General features: G+C 46.6%; 1 protein-coding gene across 15 annotated transcripts in view; it reads right to left on the reverse strand.

Annotated features, from left to right (window-relative positions):
* Positions 1–17,871, reverse strand: part of PAK1 (p21 (RAC1) activated kinase 1) — a 109,446-nt gene that overhangs the window by 35,840 nt on the left and 55,735 nt on the right. Inside the window, exon 3 of one of the 15 annotated variants that reach the window (XM_065077257.1) lies at positions 6,744–6,842. The exons of 13 other annotated variants lie outside the window; for them this stretch is intronic. The gene's annotated coding sequence lies outside the window, so the exon portion shown is untranslated. Of the gene's footprint in view, positions 1–6,743; positions 6,843–11,177; positions 11,235–17,871 lie in introns of all 15 variants that reach the window. One more of the 15 variants, XM_065077512.1, reaches the window with a different exon arrangement.

The raw sequence follows: 17,871 nt of genomic DNA on the forward strand, positions 1-17,871 counted from the left end.
GCCCAGGGTAGTGGTGGAGTCACCATCCCTGGAGGGGTTTAAAAGATGTGTGATGAGGTTCTTAGGGACAAGGTTTAGTGCCAGATTTAGGTTAGGGTTGGACTTGATGATCCTGAGGATCTCTTCCAACTGAAATGATTCTACAGTTTGTGTTATTGATCAACAAGAACAGCCTATTTCAGGATACAGCCTTAAGCAAACCATGGAGCAGAATCATAGAATCAGTTCAGTTGGAAGAGACCCCCAAGATCATTGAGTCCAGCCATAACCTAACTCTAGCACTAAACCATGTCCCTAAGAACCTCGTCTAAACACCTTTTAAACCCCTCCAGGGATGGTGACTCCACCACTGCCCTGGGCAGCCTGTTCCAATGCTTCACAACCCTCTCCATGAAGAATTTTTTCCTAACATCCAATCTGAACCTCCACTGGGGCAACTTGAAGTGTAGGGCAAGAGGGAAATCAGTAAACATCAGGCACAATTCAAACTGCCGGCAAGTTGCCCGCATTTTGTTCTGTTGGTAGTGTCAAACAAAACTAGATCCTCCAACACATACATAAACCCTTAAGCAAATAATCCCTGCTGTGCGGATTTAAAGACGGAAGCTTTGGAACAGGGTAATAGATTATTCTGCAACAACTAGCTTGTTCCACCCAAATGAGATCAGTGTTAGTCCAGACACAGCCTGGCTGCAGTGAGTTCCTTCTGGAAACTGGAATTTGCCTGCATTATGTTCACAAAAGAAAGTTGGGAGTTAACTGCTGAACAAAGACCAAAGCAGGAACAGTTTCTGTTTGGGTGGAAAAAGCAGTTCAACTGCTTTATGAATTTCACAAACAGTAAGGGAAGAAGTTTCACTCAGCGAGAATTATTGGGTGGCAGAAAGGTAAAAGTGGTTTGCACTCCACAAGTGAGAAGTCTGGTTCCAAAGCCAAGATCACTTCTGGAGTCCAGGGAGCTGCTTTCCATTAGGCTGGACCCAGAGGAACCACAATGGGTCACACTCTGAACAGATCCCACAACCACATGACGGTCCTACAACCACACACCATCACTCTGCCAGTCTTCAAAGACTTCTTTGGCTGCGTTAAAAAACGTGCGGCCAGCAGGTGGAGGGAGGGGATTCTGCCCATCTGCTCCACTCTGGTGAGAGGAGGGCCAGAGGAGCCCCAGAAATGATGCGAGGCTGGAACAGCCCTGCTGGGAGGACAGGCTGAGAGAGCTGGGGTGTTCAGCTGGAGAAGAGAAGCTCCAGGGAGACCTTTTTGTGGCCTTTCTGAACTTAAAAGGGGCTCATAAGAAAGATGGGGACAGACTTTTGAGCAGAACCTGTTGCGATAAGACAAGGGGTGATGGTTTTAAACTACAAGAAGAGAGATTCAGGCCAGACATGAGGAAGATGTTTTTTTACAATGAAGGTGGTGAAACACTGTCCCAGGTTGGCCAGAAAGGTGGTAGATGAACCAGCCCTGGAGACATCCCAGGCCAGGCTGGACGGGGCTCTGAGCAACCTGAGCTGGTGAAGATGTCCCTGCTCATGGCAGGGGTGGCACTGGATGAGCTTTGAAGGTCCCTTCCAACCCAAACTATTCTATGATTCTTTGGCCAGGCTACTGCTGCTCAGCACTAGCTGGGAAGATGTGCACCCCAGGCACGCTGCTCTCACAGCTGCAGGGAGTTAAGAAAGGCCAATGCTGCCCACAGCTTTCTGAAGGCACCCAGCTGCAACACGTTAGACTTTGCTGAAAGCAAGAAGTTCCCCACACCTGCCAAGTCGTAGCCGGTCTGCAGCTCCACCTTCTCCCCCACTTACTTGGTTCCTGGTTTCTTCACACTTGCTTTTAAACAGGAGGGCTGGCAGTATTGCACAGCCCTAAGGCTTTGGACGAGTCTTCGCACAGAGGGAGCTTTGTAAGCAGTTTGACCCCAGCCCCACTTCCTCCCAACATAACACAACGGCATTTTAAATGACAGACTAGCATTTGGGGTGTTGATTTTAACAGTGGGATAGTTTGGGGGTTTTGGAGGGTGGGAGGAAATGAGCTGTACATTTGTCTGGGTGTGTTCTGGCACGTACCCTGTGCATCTCCCATCACTCGTGCTTCATGCCATTCTCCAGTATAAAACAGAGCAGAACGAAGCGACAGCTGGAGCGCCAGCCAGCAAGTGGTGCAAGTGACTGTTCTCCCTGTCTAAGCAGTGGAAAAAAAGTCTAAACTAAAACCCAACTGGTAAATTTGGCAGCCGCTGCTGCGCACGTATCCTGCCTAACATGAAGATATCGAGGCCTCACTGATGGGCTTTGCACATCATAGCGTTGGTGGTTGGTATTGAACCAGCACAACTAAAGCGTTTGAAATGGCATAAGCCGATGTGCCACATTTTGCGTTGCGTTTGTGTTTATTTAACTGTGAGAAAGCAAATTGCTGGGAAGGTGTCAGGAATACGCTGCAAAAAGGGAAGGAGAAGGAACATGAGCGTCAGCAGCTCTGTGCCTGCAGGAGCGGGCACCACATTTGCTGCTGTAACACCCTGGTTTACACCACAGGGGGTTGAATAAAGGTGAATCCAAAGATCATCCCACCGACCAGACCTCTTGGAGCTGCAGGAGGAGGAGATTGTCTCGTTGCTGGGTCCCTCTTCCACCAAGGGAGGTGAGTAGGTAAGAATCGGTGCTTGTTACCTGTTGTCACAGGCACGAGATGAAGCAGGGGACAGAGTAATGGTTACTGTATTGGGGAATGGATGCAACATCAGAGAGAAGGTGAGTACAAGAGAACAGAGCGGCACGTGGCTCCAGGATGGAGAAAAATAATTGAGGAGGAAAACCCCCCAGATTACACATAGAGGTTGTCTGAGTGCTGGGGGAAGAAAAAAGAACATAAGCAAAAAAAAAAAAGACTATGAAAACATAAGAAAAGCCTATGGATGTCAAGCATCCTCACTCTGTTTCACCAGTGCAAAACTCCAGGGCCATCTGCTCACAGTTTCTTCAAATAAAGAGGGTATTTCAAAATCCCTCGATCGGAAAGGATAGAGCACAAGTGAATTACTGTTTTACCTCAGGGCTAGAAGCACTCGCACTACAAGCTCTTGTTTATCTTACGTTATTCCCTGAATGAGCAAGTAACTGCTAAGAAGTTAGAAGTTGAACAAACAATATTGTTTTACACTTATTTGATAACTGCAACTTCCATGTGGGCAAAGCCTACAGTTCACCCTTTCCTTTCTTCTCCATCGCTCGAGCCCCCAGACCTTCCTCCTCCTCAAGGTCTTCTGTTTGGAGTTACAAGAGCTATTTAATCTGTTTGGAGATGGGGGACAAGATAAAGTTTTCAACACACAAAGCCTAGAGACTGGTTCTACGGAAGTTATACCCTCTAACAGCAACACTATCATAGAGGGTGCCAAAAAGCCCTTTTCTATTGCATCACAGAATGTCAGGGATTGGAAGGGACCTCAAAAGCTCATCCAGTGCAATCCCCCCATGGAGCAGGAACACCCAGATGAGGTTACACAGGAAGGTGTCCAGGCGGGTTGGAATGTCTGCAGAGAAGGAGACTCCACAACCTCCCTGGGCAGCCTGGGCCAGGCTCTGCCACCCTCACCAGGAACAAGTTTCTTCCCAAATTTAAGTGGAACCTCTTGTGTTCCAGTTTGTACCCATTGCCCCTTGTCCTATCATTGGTTGTCACCGAGAAGAGCCTGGCTCCATCCTCATGACACTCACCCTTTATATATCTGTAACCATGAATGAGGTCACCCCTCAGTCTCCTCTCCTCCAGCTCCAGAGCCCCAGCTCCCTCAGCCTTTCCTCACACAGGAGATGCTCCACTCCCTTCAGCATCTTGGTGGCTGCGCTGGACTCTCTCCAGCAGTTCCCTGTCCTGCTGGAACTGAGGGGCCACAACTGGACACAATATTCCAGCTGTGGTCTCAACAAGGCAGAGTAGAGGGGGAGGAGAACCTCTCTCGACCACCGTATTTAAAAGGAAAACCAAAAGCCTGCTTATATGAGTCCTCCCACTGTGACACAGAGACATAGTCTATCCTCAAACTCAACATCATTATACTTTAAACTTGTGTTGCCTCCAAAGTATGCGGATGAAACCCTGTCCTGACAGAATTCCACCCACCTCTCCAGGGCTTTACGGCAGAGCTGAGCCCCCAGAGCACAAAGCAACAGCAAGGGGTCATATGCGGCCGTCTCCCTCGCTGTAGCCTTGTTGACTGTGCAAATTCTCTTCTTCCTAAAATAATCTCCTGCCGATTCACACATAAGAAGGCTTTAAACAAACCCCCCTTGTGCAGGCCCTGCTCAGATTCAGCAATCGCTTCACCAGCCGGCATAACATCAGCGCTACGACACTGGAGTGAGTCACTCTGCTCGGCACGATCCATCCCGACAGGAATGCAAAGCGTCCCCGGACCCAGTTACTCCCTTTTTCGCACCAGCACGACTCTGCTCTGCAGAGAAATTCATCTTATGTTTCCACGGGATGATTAAGCCAACAGTGAAAGCAAGGAAACAGCACGTGAACTTTTCAACTGCAGTCAGATGAGGGAATATGTTTTAGCTGCAGATACAATTATTCTCAACTACTATATATATATTAAAATACCAGCACTCAAACCGAAGCCCACAGACACCACTAGGAGGGCATAGCCATGATGTAGGACTATTATTTCTGCAGTCGTTTGGGAGTACTGAAAGTTCGGGTTGTTTCAGCACACAGCACTTATGAAAATACAAGTTTGATTACATACCGCAACCTATGACTGCCATAAGACAAGCTAAAGAGCCCTTCAAATGCTCCCTGTCCTTCCCCAGCAACTTTTGAAGCTCATTAGCTAAATCAGATTACCTCAGCCTCAGCAGAGTCGAACAGCAGACCGGCCAAACTCTCCTTTCATACCTAGAAAACGCTTGTGCAGGCAGGAAGAAGCGACAGGCAGCCACACACGAGGGGACAGGAGACTCAGGAAACCACCTGGCAGCTCAAGACAGAGCAAACTGAAACGCTGAACAGAACACGGCGCCCGCAGGTGCCAACAGCAGCATCCCAGAGTACACAGACACGCAAAGATCCACGCAGGTCTGCTCAGCTGTGTTAGGTATTAAAAGGCTCAAAATCGTGAAGTTTATACCTGTAGCTTCCCTGTAATACAGGCACAAGCTCACGAGCAGTTTATCAAGCAGAGCAGGACCCCAACATATGTGGAGCCTTCTGGCACTACTGTGTGTACCACACACACACGCAAAAATAATAAAAAAAGAACAAATATCCTCTATTTATGTCATTTTTCCTTCTGGTAAACTGCATCATTTCAAACCTGATGCTCCACATTGAACTATAAGGTTCTAATGAGCTGGTTGTGTTTTCTTTGCCTTCCGCCGTAAGACAGGCAGATGACTGATTGCTAAAACAGAAAGCAATTAAAAACTCGGAGGAGCTGAAACCTACGCTACAGTAGATGCCATGAAGATAACTACATCCAACGCATACTAATTGCTGCAGCCAACATGAAAACTCATAAAAGAGCCATCTATAATTCATGCAGTCTGGCAAGACAGTAGCTGTAAGTTACTCGCTACAACTTACAGATGAATAAACTATATTAAACAAGAGATGGGGGAGGGAGATGCTCAGTGGCTGTTCCTCCCTCTCTGCCTCCTACCAAAAGGAAATATCACGTTTTTCCAAGATGCTATTCTTCTGTTATTGCCAGTGTGAGGAAAGGGTGCTTTGCCCACAAAAGTCTTTGCCTTTAATTGAGTTGATCCTGATTAGAAAAAGCATTTTACCGCTGCGCCAGTATCCTGGCAGCCTCCCACCCCATGGCTGGAGTGAAAAATCTCCTTTTCACAGAATCACAGAATGTCAGGGACTGGAAGGGACCTCAAAAGCTCATCCAGTGCAATCCCCCCATGGACCAGGAACACCCAGATGAGGTTACACAGGAAGGTGTCCAGGCGGGTTGGAATGTCTGCAGAGAAGGAGACTCCACAACCTCCCTGGGCAGCCTGGGCCAGGCTCTGCCACCCTCACTGAGAAGAAGTTTCTTCTCAAATTTAAGTGGAACCTATTGTGTTCCAGTTTGTACCCATTACCCCTTGTCCTATCATTGGTTGTCACCGAGAAGAGCCTGGCTCCATCCTCCTGACACTCACCCTTTATATATCTGTAAACATTAATGAGGTCACCCCTCAGTCTCCTCCAAGCTCCAGAGCCCCAGCTCCCTCAGCCTTTCCTCACACAGGAGATGCTCCACTCCATCATCTTTGTTGCCCTGCGCTGGACTCTCTCCAGCAGTTCCCTGTCCTGCTGGAACTGAGGGGTCACAACTGGACACAATATTCCAGGTGTGGTCTCCCCAGGGCAGAGCAGAGGGGCAGGAGAACCTCTCTGACCTACTGACCACCCCCTTCTAATCCACCCCAGGTACCATTGGCCTTCCTGGCCACAAGGGCCCAGTGCTGGCTCATGGTCATCCTGCTGTCCCCAGGACCCCCAGGTCCCTTTCCCCTGTGCTGCTCTCTAATAGGTCATTCCCCAACTTGCACTGTGCTGGTGGGAAGGAGCAGGAGCCGTCCCCTGCTCTGCTCAAACACATTGCAAGCAGCAGACTCTGTTTCGACACAGGACGAAGAGTCACTCATTGGTTTTGTTTCCTTATATCTTTGCATTGGATTAGGTCTCAAACACAGCGTTGCATTGAAGGAAAGGCACACGTGTCCCACCTGAAAAAGAGGCAAGATGTGTCCTTTTCCTCCACCTGGCAGCGGATGGAACTTGGGACACCGGCTGTCACAGAAAAGGGCAGCAGCAATTCACGCACCCTGGGGGAGGACAGACCGATTGTCACATTTAGAAACGACTTTAAAAAGCAAACTGTAGCACCTAGCTGTCTCCCCAGCCAGTTACTGCACATCTGAGTGCTGTGCAAGTGTGCCAATTAAACAGAAAAAAATAGTCAAGGTCCATCAATGCATCAGCCCAGATGCGACATTTACATGTGAATTTTAAAACGCTACAAATTTTCATGTAGTTCTAACAAATAATTACAAAACCGCAGTGTTTGCTCATCTATCTTTAAAATCTACCTGCGAGACCGCTGCAAGTGCTGCCAACACCTAGAGATGCAGACGAAATCGCTAAACTAAATGAAACAATGATTAAAACACTAAAAATAAGTACAAGTTTAGAAGAGGACGCATCCACTGCTGCAGCCAGAGAGGGTGGGTGTGTGGAGTGGGGGACACGCTCATGGCAGATGGCCAGATGCTGGTTCCAGTCCCGCTCTGCTGCCAGCGTCATTTCCATAGCGCCAGAAAGGATGAGTGACCAGCTACAAGCTGAGGAATGCTGGAAAACTCCATGGCTTGGAATTTTAAAAGCTGAAAGACCGGAGGGTCCTTTTTAAAAAAATTCAACCCCAACTGTTTGGGCCAAACACAAGAACTGCTGAGGGGGGGATTCCCTAGCGTGTATTTTGCAGGAGGTGATGGACACCACTGCAGTGGGCACTAATTCTGGGCAGGAGAGCTGTGAAATCCCCTCTACTCTGCCCTGGGGAGACCACATCTGGAATATTGTGTCCAGTTGTGGCCCCTCAGTTCCAGCAGGACAGGGAACTGCTGGAGAGAGTCCAGCGCAGGGCAACAAAGATGATGGAGCGGAGCATCTCCCGTGTGAGGAAAGGCGGAGGGAGCTGGGGCTCTGGAGCTGGAGAAGAGGAGACTGAGGGGTGACCTCATTCATGTTCACAGATATATAGAGGGTGAGTGTCAGGAGGATGGAGCCAGGCTCTTCTCGGTGACAACCGATGATAGGACAAGGGGCAATGGGTACAAACTGGAACACAAGAGGTTCCACTTATATTTGGGAAGAAACTTCTTCATGGTGAGGGTGACAGAACACTGGCCCAGGCTGCCCAGGGAGGTTGTGGAGTCTCCTTCTCTGCAGACATTCCAACCCACCTGGACACCTTCCTGTGTAACCTCATCTGGGTGTTCCTGCTCCATGGGGGGATTGCACTGGATGAGCTTTCCAGGTCACTTCCAATCCCTGACATTCTGTGATACTGTGAAATCTCTTCCTAGGCAGATATACGTGCTGAGCCATCGTGCTGCACAGATACACTCCTAAAGAGGAACAGACTAATTATAACTGCTCGATTCCTAGCAACCGAGCAGAGTTCTCCATTTGCTCATGTTCAAGAAGCTTCTTTCTGTTTTAAATAACCAAGGCCCAGCCTTTGCCAGGCTCCACGGCGTGGGCCCACTCGTGACCCCGGTGACACTAACCCAGACACACGGAGGGTTTCGGTAGCACTTGGGCAGGTCAAGCCCTTTCCACCACATTAGACTTGAATCCAAAACTGCAGAGGCAACGCCGGCTCAATTTGCCACGCTTCAACTTCGCTTTGGTTGTTTTCATGAATACCCAGCAGTGTCAAACAATAATTACTTTGCAGTCAATGTCAGTTATGCCCAAGTACCTGGAGTACAGGATGAATTCACTTCAGCACTTCGGTCGCTCATGGTTTTGGAGCTGCAGAGAGCAGCTCCAGCTCTTCACATCCCCCAGCAGCTGCCTGCTAGTTTTGACCGAGTGTTTACCCCATTCTAACAGCGCTTTTAAACAGCCCAAGAGAAATAAATGGCATCCCTATTAAAAAAAAAATCCACGCTGAGACAGAAGGAACCAAGAGTATCATTTTTAAAACTTCTCAGCCCACAAATCATCCTCCTTATTTCCTCATTTCCAGAAGTGCCGTCTCCCCTCCCCCAGCTACGTGCCCGAACAAGCAAGTTCGCCGTTGCAGATGTCAGCATGGGCTGCATTTTCCAGCGCCGTACAGAGCAGCCTTGGCTCTGGTTCCAGTTTTGCTCGCAGGAAGGCAAAGCTTCAACCGCACAAGTTGAAGTAGTGGCTGGAGTCGGAGCTTGCTAAGCAGGGTGGGAAAAATAAAGGTTCCGTGTTAAAGCAAACCCAAAGCCCATATAAGCAGGTTTCCTGGAGGAAATCTGTGTTCCGGAGGAAATGACTAAATGCAGCATAAAGAAAATATGTTAACACACAGTTAAAAACATCCTTGCTACTCTGCACCTAAGCCACTTGGCTCTAAGTCTGAACTGCACATTAGCAGCCACAGCAACTGAAAGCAGACGAATCATTAATCATCTTTCCATTTAAAAGTTTCCAATCCAGAAGATGAACACAGAGCCTGTGCTCAGAATTAAGCCCCGCTACTCCAAATAATTCCTTGTACAATCTATTCATGTTTTAAATACACATAGGTTATCCGCAAAAAGATAGCATTTACACACACATCTTGTTAAATGCAAAGATTTGACATTTGCCATTTAGCAATGGGGGTGGGAGGAAGATGTCAGAAAACTAGAACATCGTCAGGTCAAGTCAACAACATCCCACGCGCACAGAGGACACCACAATGCAGCGGTTGGCAAAAATCCATGGTATGTAAATAGCAGAAAGTTTGCATTAACCTGCAAAAGGTGAGTTTTTCTGAGGGGAAAAGACGTCAAGACAGAGACCTGCAAAGAGGAAAGGGACCTGGGGGTCCTGGGGACAGCAGGATGAGCATGAGCCAGCACTGGGCCCTTGTGGCCAGGAAGGCAAATGGTACCTGGGGTGGGTTAGAATGGGGGTGGTCAGTAGGTCAGAGAGGTTCTCCTGCCCCTCTGCTCTGCCCTGGGGAGACCACACCTGGAATATTGTGTCCAGTTGTGGCCCCTCAGTTCCAGCAGGACAGGGAACTGCTGGAGAGAGTCCAGCGCAGGGCAACAAAGATGATGGAGTGGAGCATCTCCCGTGTGAGGAAAGGCTGAGGGAGCTGGGGCTCTGGAGCTTGGAGGAGACTGAGGGGTGACCTCATTAATGTTTACAGATATATAAAGGGTGAGTGTCAGGAGGATGGAGCCAGGCTCTTCTCGGTGACAACCAATGATAGGACAAGGGTTAATGGGTTCAAACTGGAACACAAGGGGTTCCACTTATATTTGGGAAGAAACTTCTTCATGGTGAGGGTGGCAGAGCCTGGCCCAGGCTGCCCAGGGAGGTTGTGGAGTCTCCTTCTCTGCAGACATTCCAACCCGCCTGGACACCTTCCTGTGTAACCTCATCTGGGTGTTCCTGCTCCATGGGGGGATTGCACTGGATGAGCTTTCCAGGTCCCTTCCAATCCCTGACATTCTGTGATTCTGTGAGGAAACTGATGTTCTTAAGAGTAAAACGCTGGGAAACTAAAGAGAAAGAAGACAACGCGCAAGAGCATCGTTAGCAGACGAAGATATCCAAGATCCTCAATTAGGCTGAGGGGGAAATGCCACAACAGTTCAGCGCTAATTGGAAATGCAAAAATTTATCATCAGAGTAGCGCTCGCTCCTGTGTATAGCTCCATTGTGCTCAGCACAGCTAATGACAGTAGGAAGCCCTGTAGTATTTATGTAATGACTGGCAAAGCTGTCACATTCCCTTAATTGTGAGCCAGGATTTTCATATTGGCAGTAGTTTTCAATTAAAGGAAATCACAAAGATTGCTTCGGTTGCACGTTGCATCGTTAAAAGTTTTGGTTCTTCTGCAAAGCTGGGGAAAGAGGAAGAATGAATAATTTTCTCAAGACAGAATGAGCTCTGCAGCAAACATGAGCTTTTTGTGGGCAAACTGAATTAAAGGACAAGGAAAGCACGGTCAGATACCCAGAAATGAAACAGATAATTAGCAGTAAAGACAAATAATTTGAGAACTGCATATGGATCTGCTTCGAGTTTGCAATGATTACTTCTTCCACTATGATACATTTAATGCTCTAAGAGCAGTTCACTTAAAAGGCAAATGAAAAGCCTAAGGTAGCTTAGTGTTTCCACCAAACTGAGCATTCAGTAGAGCATATTATAATAATATGCCACTGAAAAATGCCCTATTGTACCTAGTTTACTATCCCAGTACATAAAGAAGGAAGCGGAGCGAATATACCATGGCAGGGTCTTGCGTTCCTAGACTTCCATACTTGTACAAATGGACTGCAGAGCATTCACTAGTGCATTAAGAATAATCATCGTTTAAGTTAACGAGCGGCAGTTTGTGTTCAGGAGGTACCATCAGGCCTTTTATCACATCATTTACTCGGATCACAATTGTACTTACTGTATGTCAGGAGAGAATAGAAAGCGCTATAGGACTGGTACAAAGGATCTGCTGTTTCTGCAATATATTAGACACAATTCTGCATTAGCGCTCAGTTAAATAAAGCCCATGAGCCAAGTGAACTATTTTTATTCCACTGAATAAAAGCAAATATAAGAACATCACTTATTACAGTAGCAGGCCCATTTTAAGGCACTAGGTAATTAGGAGTAAGAGTTAATAACAGGACCAGAAATAATAGGCAAGGTTTTCTGCAACATCTTTGTGCAAGTCTTTCTGGGACATGGATCTTCTTATCCCGTGTTCTTGCTACAGTTACCTCAGCAGCTTTAAGTAGGACACGTGGATCTTCACTGCTACCTATTTAAACCTCATTCTCTCTCATGAACCAGCAGCATCAGCTGCAGCCACAAAACCCGACCCAGCGGAGACCGATCGAGCTCCCTGTCAGCATCGGCAGCAAGAAACTTGCTTCTTTCAATCCAATTCCCACTGGGTGAGCATCTCCATCATAAAATTAGCAACAATACGAACTGCAAATTCAGCAGAATTTGGATTTCACTGATGGATGGCCTGCCAGTACGCATGTTTTATTCATCTCGAGACTGCTCTGTCAGGTTGGTTGCATCTCCCCTCTGTACTTAAAATGTTAAAAATCATTTTATGGTGGCTACTGAGCAGCCAGGAAGCTCTATAGACAGTGTTGTACCTTTTCCAAGTGCAGCCAAAGCTCACCAGATTTCCAAAATTAAGACAATAACCAAAGTGATGCTCCAGGAAGCCATATGAGTCCAGGCCTTTGGTATAATATTCCCTCCCATCACTGTAAGTCACCTTGCTGAAGGTCACCCAGTCCCAGAGCTCCTTCCCATGAAGGTCATCAGCATGTGAATCAGCCTCCCCACGAGAGCACAGCATGCAGCAGATCAAGACACAGTTTTCTGATCATCTTCCTTGATTCTAATAATTAAGATTCAAGGACGTTACCTACCAACACACTCAGGTAGAGGTTCCTGCTACTTACCTATAACCCTAAAGCTTCCCAAATGCTCAGGCACTCAAACCAATTCCCATCTCAGCATCCACCTCACTCTCTCTCCTATTGTAAATCCAAGGCAAGAGAGTGTAAAATGAGATATTTTAAATTCTGTAGCTAGCACTACAATTTCACCTCTTACCCCCACAGTAACAGCTGTTTGCTCTAAAACTCAAGATACAAACAGGGCCGTCAGTTTTGGAAACAGCTATTTCACAGCACACAAGAAATCTCAGCATTGGTCCCTGAGCACACCCGGGAAGAACATGTGGGGCTGCACTTCCCAAACCAATTTCGCCCCATCCACTTGATGGCATTTACACACTGCCTCACTCAAGTCTTGCCTCACTCAAGTCCTGCCTCCCTTTTTACCTAAGCTCATGTTTATACACCTGCCGTGGCACAACCTGCAAGAACTCCCCCTTTCCTGTTCTTACACCCCCCTCACAGAGGGATGTGGGGAAGGGAAATATGCTGGTTGTGGGAAAAGAGAACCTGGAAATCAATCCAGAACACAGAATCATGGAATGGCTTGGGTTGGAAGGGACCTTCAAAGCTCATCCAGTGCCACCCCTGCCATGAGCAGGGACATCTTCACCAGCTCAGGTTGTTCAGAGCCCCGTCCAGCCTGGCCTGGGATGTCTCCAGGGATGGTTCATCCACCACCTCTCTGGCCAACCTGGGACAGGCTCTCACCACCCTCAGGGGCAACAGTTTCTCTTATCCAGGTCGAGTCTCCCCTCTTTTAGGCTTACGTGAACTGTCTCCTTTGCAAGTCTAAGGTTCTTCTTCTACTCTTTCTTTCTAGTCATTTCCTTTGAGCTGAATTTCCCTCCGTTCCTGGTTATTCTCATACTCCTGGTATTTGCAGGTGTTGATTCACAGCCTCCCAAGATACGCACATTTGGCTGCTTTTGTTTTTTAAAAGAGTCACTTCAGGCTGGAAATAGCTTTGTGAACACTCTTCAATGTATATCTAGTTTTATCTGAGGAGCTTCAATATTCTATTTTAAGTAAAGCCGCAAAGTTGCATCAGTTTCTGTTGCTTGATTATTATAAAACAGACACCAAAATTTATGGCCTGCCATTGTCCAAGGTCCTTTCTAGCTTTAAAAGTAGAAGCTGGATTTCAGATTAATATACATTCTTTAAACTTCTAACACGGTTTGAATTTACATCCCCATAGCCTCCCCTGAGGGTTTCAATCCTTAATAAAATTAAAAACCCACAAAAACTTCATGCTTTTGTTGTGATCAAGCTGAACGAAGATACCTCAAATAGAAGTGGTGAAACCCCAAATCACAGCTTCTTGAAATGGGCTCTCAAAAAGCAGACCTGAGCAAATCAGCCCACGAGTCTGTCATTTTAATATCTTATCAGCAGATGGTTTCTGTCTCAGATCTGAGATGATGTGCTGTCGCCAGCCCCTGCTCCGCTGGCCCCCAACCTTTTCTCCCCCACAGAGCATCTCTATTCCGGCTATTTCCTTGGAGATTCATTAACCGTTCCTTCCTCAAAGCCTGAGATTATTGGCATTTTTCTCAGACTACATGTCTAAGTGTTTGAAAGACCTGTCAGGACAGAGAAACAAATAAATACAGAAAAATATCAATTCATCATCCTCTCTGTTACGACACCACAGGTAAAGAGAAGACCTAAGTTTTGGCTAATGTCTTTAAGGCTGTTTTCTATCTCGCATGCCTGTATATCATTTACATATCATTTCACACTCTCTCAATGTCAGCGTCCTCAGAGGGAGGCCGTGAATTAGAATATTAATATCTCTAATTTAGGAGGCAATTAGACCAATAACAACAAACCAGAGCTGAATGTATGCTCGAAACAATCTAGTTAGAATTCTATTTTAATGAAAAATCAGTCACATAATCCTATTATCCCAAGGATTGCTTTAGGCGCGGTTCCAATCCAGCACATCTTTTTTTAATCTTTTAGTTCCGAACCTAGAAAGTGATTAAATATAACAGTGTAAAGTACTAGAATGGTCCTTTTTGCACAGCAAAAAGAGCTCACGAAGATAGAGAAATAACTGTTCCGATGTCAGTCGGCCACTTGCTAAGATGTTTAAAAAAACCAACAAAAAAACCAAACCAGAATTGAAAATTAATAAAATAAAAGCAGCATATATCATAGGCCAAGAAATATGGTTTTCACATAATTTGGTATTACACACTGCCTAGTTACTTCCATAAGTGTGCACACACCAGATCTCATTTCTACTAACTAGAATCCATATTAATTTAAATTTAAACAAATACATAAACCACCCCCCCCCCCAGAGGCATATTGTCCTGGTTTTGTTAAAAAACAAGTTTCTCTTTTAGTGAATTTGCCTGTCAGCTAAAGCGTCATATTAGCTGCATTTTCCTGGAGAACCAGACACATGTTTTGGGAAACATAGCAAGGGAATGCAAAATCATTGATAAGCATGGATGGACATCTTGCAAGAGGGAAAATGAGAAACAGGTGACCAAGAAACTGACCAACTGTGTATAACATCCCATTCACTTGAATACTTCATATGAAAGTGGGAGATCACGAGGATCTCGTCCCTTTTTCCTTCTTTTCCTTTTTCCTTATGGCCGACATTAGGAGAGGACCTTGCTAGTCGTCCCTGTGAACTGAGGCCTAGTGACAGACTGAATCCAGCTCCGGTTGGCTGCAGAGTCCAGTCCAGGACTTTGGGTGCTGGCTCTGCAGTTGCTGAGACTTTCAAGATTGGTTTTGTATATTTTGTATTATTTTCTCTATTCTTATTAGTAGCATTAGTAAAACATTTTTAATTGTTCCAACTCTCTTCTCTCTGTCCTTCTTTCCCTCCCGATCGCCTGTCCTGAGTGGGAAGGGGGGAGAGGGAGGGGCTGAAGGAGGAAGGGGGGGAAGGAGAGGTTAACAATACATCTGCCAGGGTTTTATTGTCACCCTGCAATCTAAACCCTTGACACATATAAATAAGGTTGCTGCCCAAATCCGCGTTGACCTCATGCATACAGGCCGTTCAGCCACTACCACTTGCTGTATGGAAATACTCTCAAGGATTAAATGAGAAAAGAAAATGAAGATATTTCTTGAGCCCATTTCCTCTTCCAAGACACTTGTGGGAGAGAGGGCTGGTCAGCTCGGAAAAGTTTAACCTTAATATTTCCCTTTGGGCTTGCACTGAAGAAATAAGACATTCAAGGTCTTTCACTTCCAGAAATAGAAATCCCCTTTTCAGACATTTTATCCTACACAGAAGCCAGCGGTGGGTCCCCAGCCATGTCCTTCACCGTCCTTATTCTGCTGAGCCCTTGACTCTGCCAAACTCAAACTCCAAATGCCTCTGGCTTATTGGGAAGCGGAGAAGATGCCAACAGACAAAACTAATAAAGCTCCTGAATCACATGAGCTATCTTCAGGTTCTTTCTTTTTAGCATTTGAGTATAGAAGTCCAAGGAAGTGGTGGATAGAAGCAGGTTTCACGCACCCTGATATTTAGCAGTAAAAGCCACTTGACTCTCGCACAACCCTCAAACACCAGGGGGAAATCGGGTGGGAGAGTCTCAGTGTCAATAGTGCAGGTGATTATGAAGTGGAAAGATTTGCCTTATTACCAGCTTTGCACAACCTTAAACTTTGAGAAAGTCTGCCTGAAGAGGCAAAAGCTCACTACTTGCTGCAAGAGTGTAGACCCAGAGCAGTCTCCACGAACATGTAGAAGTGGTACCTATGTTCTTTTCCCCTCCCCACTTTTCCCCTTCCCCACAGAAGAATGGGTAGAACAATTTTGGACCTTCACACTGAAGAAGAAAATCATTACAAAGAAGGAAGGTCTTAGTTTAACCTGGCAAATTTTCACAGTACATTCAGAAAGCCAGAACAATTTGGCTTCGCATGCGTGCGGGATCAAGGACATCCACCCAACACCGAACCGTCCCATAGGCCTGCAGGTTCAGGATCACGGTTGGGGTGCAGTTACAGAATCATTTTGGTTGGAAAAGACCCTCAAGATCAGAGTCCAACTGTTCACCTAACACTGTCACTAACCCATGTCCCCGAGAACCTCATCTCGGTGTCTTTTAAACCCCTCCAGGGATGGTGACTCCACCACTGCCCTGGGCAGCCTGTTCCAATGCCTGACAGCCCTTTCCAGGAAGAATTTTTTCCCGATATCCAATCTAAACCTCCCCTGGCACAACTCGAGGCCATTTCCTCTCATCCTGTCACTTGTTACTTAGAAGAGACCAACACCCTCCATGCTCCAACCTCCTTTCAGGCAGTTGTAGAGAGTGACGTCTCCCCTCAGCCTCCTGTTCTCCAGGCTTGGTTTGAACCGTTTCTACACCATTAGCGCTTGCACTAATTAAAACAGCTGACAGCAGCAGTTACTCTGATGGGAGGGCTGGACAGAAGTGATACAGCTGTCAAACACATTCAAAGAACCAAATTCTTAAGAGTTCATCGTTCTGGGGCCAGAACGCAACCCATCCAGCACGATACGCGGGTTTGCAGCTTTTCTAGGGCAGGATGCTCAGAGAGTAAGCACAGCTGATGGAAACGCTAAAAAACTAAGCGTGTTTGCCTGTTTCTCAGGGGGATTTAAACAGCAGGTGAGTGGTGCTGGTCTCTGGGACATGACCCTTTTTTATTTCAGCTATTTAGATGCAAATTGTTCCCCTTCCCTCCCCCTCTCAACACCATCTGTTAGCACAGAGGTTTAGACTGCGCCTAGGGTGTAGGTTTTGGGGGAGGGGGATGAAGCACTGAGAAAACTTCAGTTGATGCCCTGATTTCCTCTGGGGCACAGTTTAGGGGAGAAGAGAAAAACAATCATTTTGCAACACTATTAAACTACAATAGGATTTTTCTCTTATTCTGCTGCACTTTTCCTACCGACCCCATGGATTTCCTACCCAAGAAAACATTCCTTGTCCAGCTTTTGGCCAATAAGCAACTTTATACAGTGACACTTGGAGCAGGTTGTTATGGTGTTAGCACAGGGAATGGGCTGGCATTGCAGGAAGTATCAAAGATGCAAGGAATTAAAGTCTTAAATAATCCTGAAGAAGTCTTTCGCTACAAGGAGCAGTATTTAATGTTCTTTTAGTGCTAGAGGAGCTACCTCATCTCTGTCTGATTTTCCCCAGTGAACAGCAATGTACTTTCAAGAACTTTTGAGAGATTTGGTTCATTAAATGTTTCGCTCCAGCCTCTGGATTCTTCATAAGGGAAAGATTAAAGGTGACAGCACAGAGTATACTTTTAGGATGCCTGAAGATGATACAGTGTTGGGAGGGGTGGTTGACAGACCAGAGGGATGTGCTGCCACTCAGAGGGATATGGATAGACTGGAGAAATGGGCCAACACCAACCTCGTGAAGTTCAAATGAAAATGCAAAGCCCTTGGGAGGAATAACCCCTGGTGCCAGCACAGACTGGGAGCCAACCAGCAGAAAAGCAGCTGTGCAGAGGAAAGACCTGGGAGTCCTGGTGGATATCAAGTTGAACATGAGCCTCCAGAGAGTCTTTGAAGCAAGGAAAGTCAACAGCATCTGGGCTGCAAGTCAAGGGATCCTTTCCCTCTGCTCAGGGCTGGTGAGACACATCTGGAGTGCTGAGTCAAGTGCTCACCTCCCCAGTTTGAGAGACATGGACATACTG

The sequence above is a fragment of the Columba livia genome, chromosome 1 (genome assembly GCF_036013475.1).
Source record: "Columba livia isolate bColLiv1 breed racing homer chromosome 1, bColLiv1.pat.W.v2, whole genome shotgun sequence".
NCBI lineage: Eukaryota > Metazoa > Chordata > Aves > Columbiformes > Columbidae > Columba > Columba livia.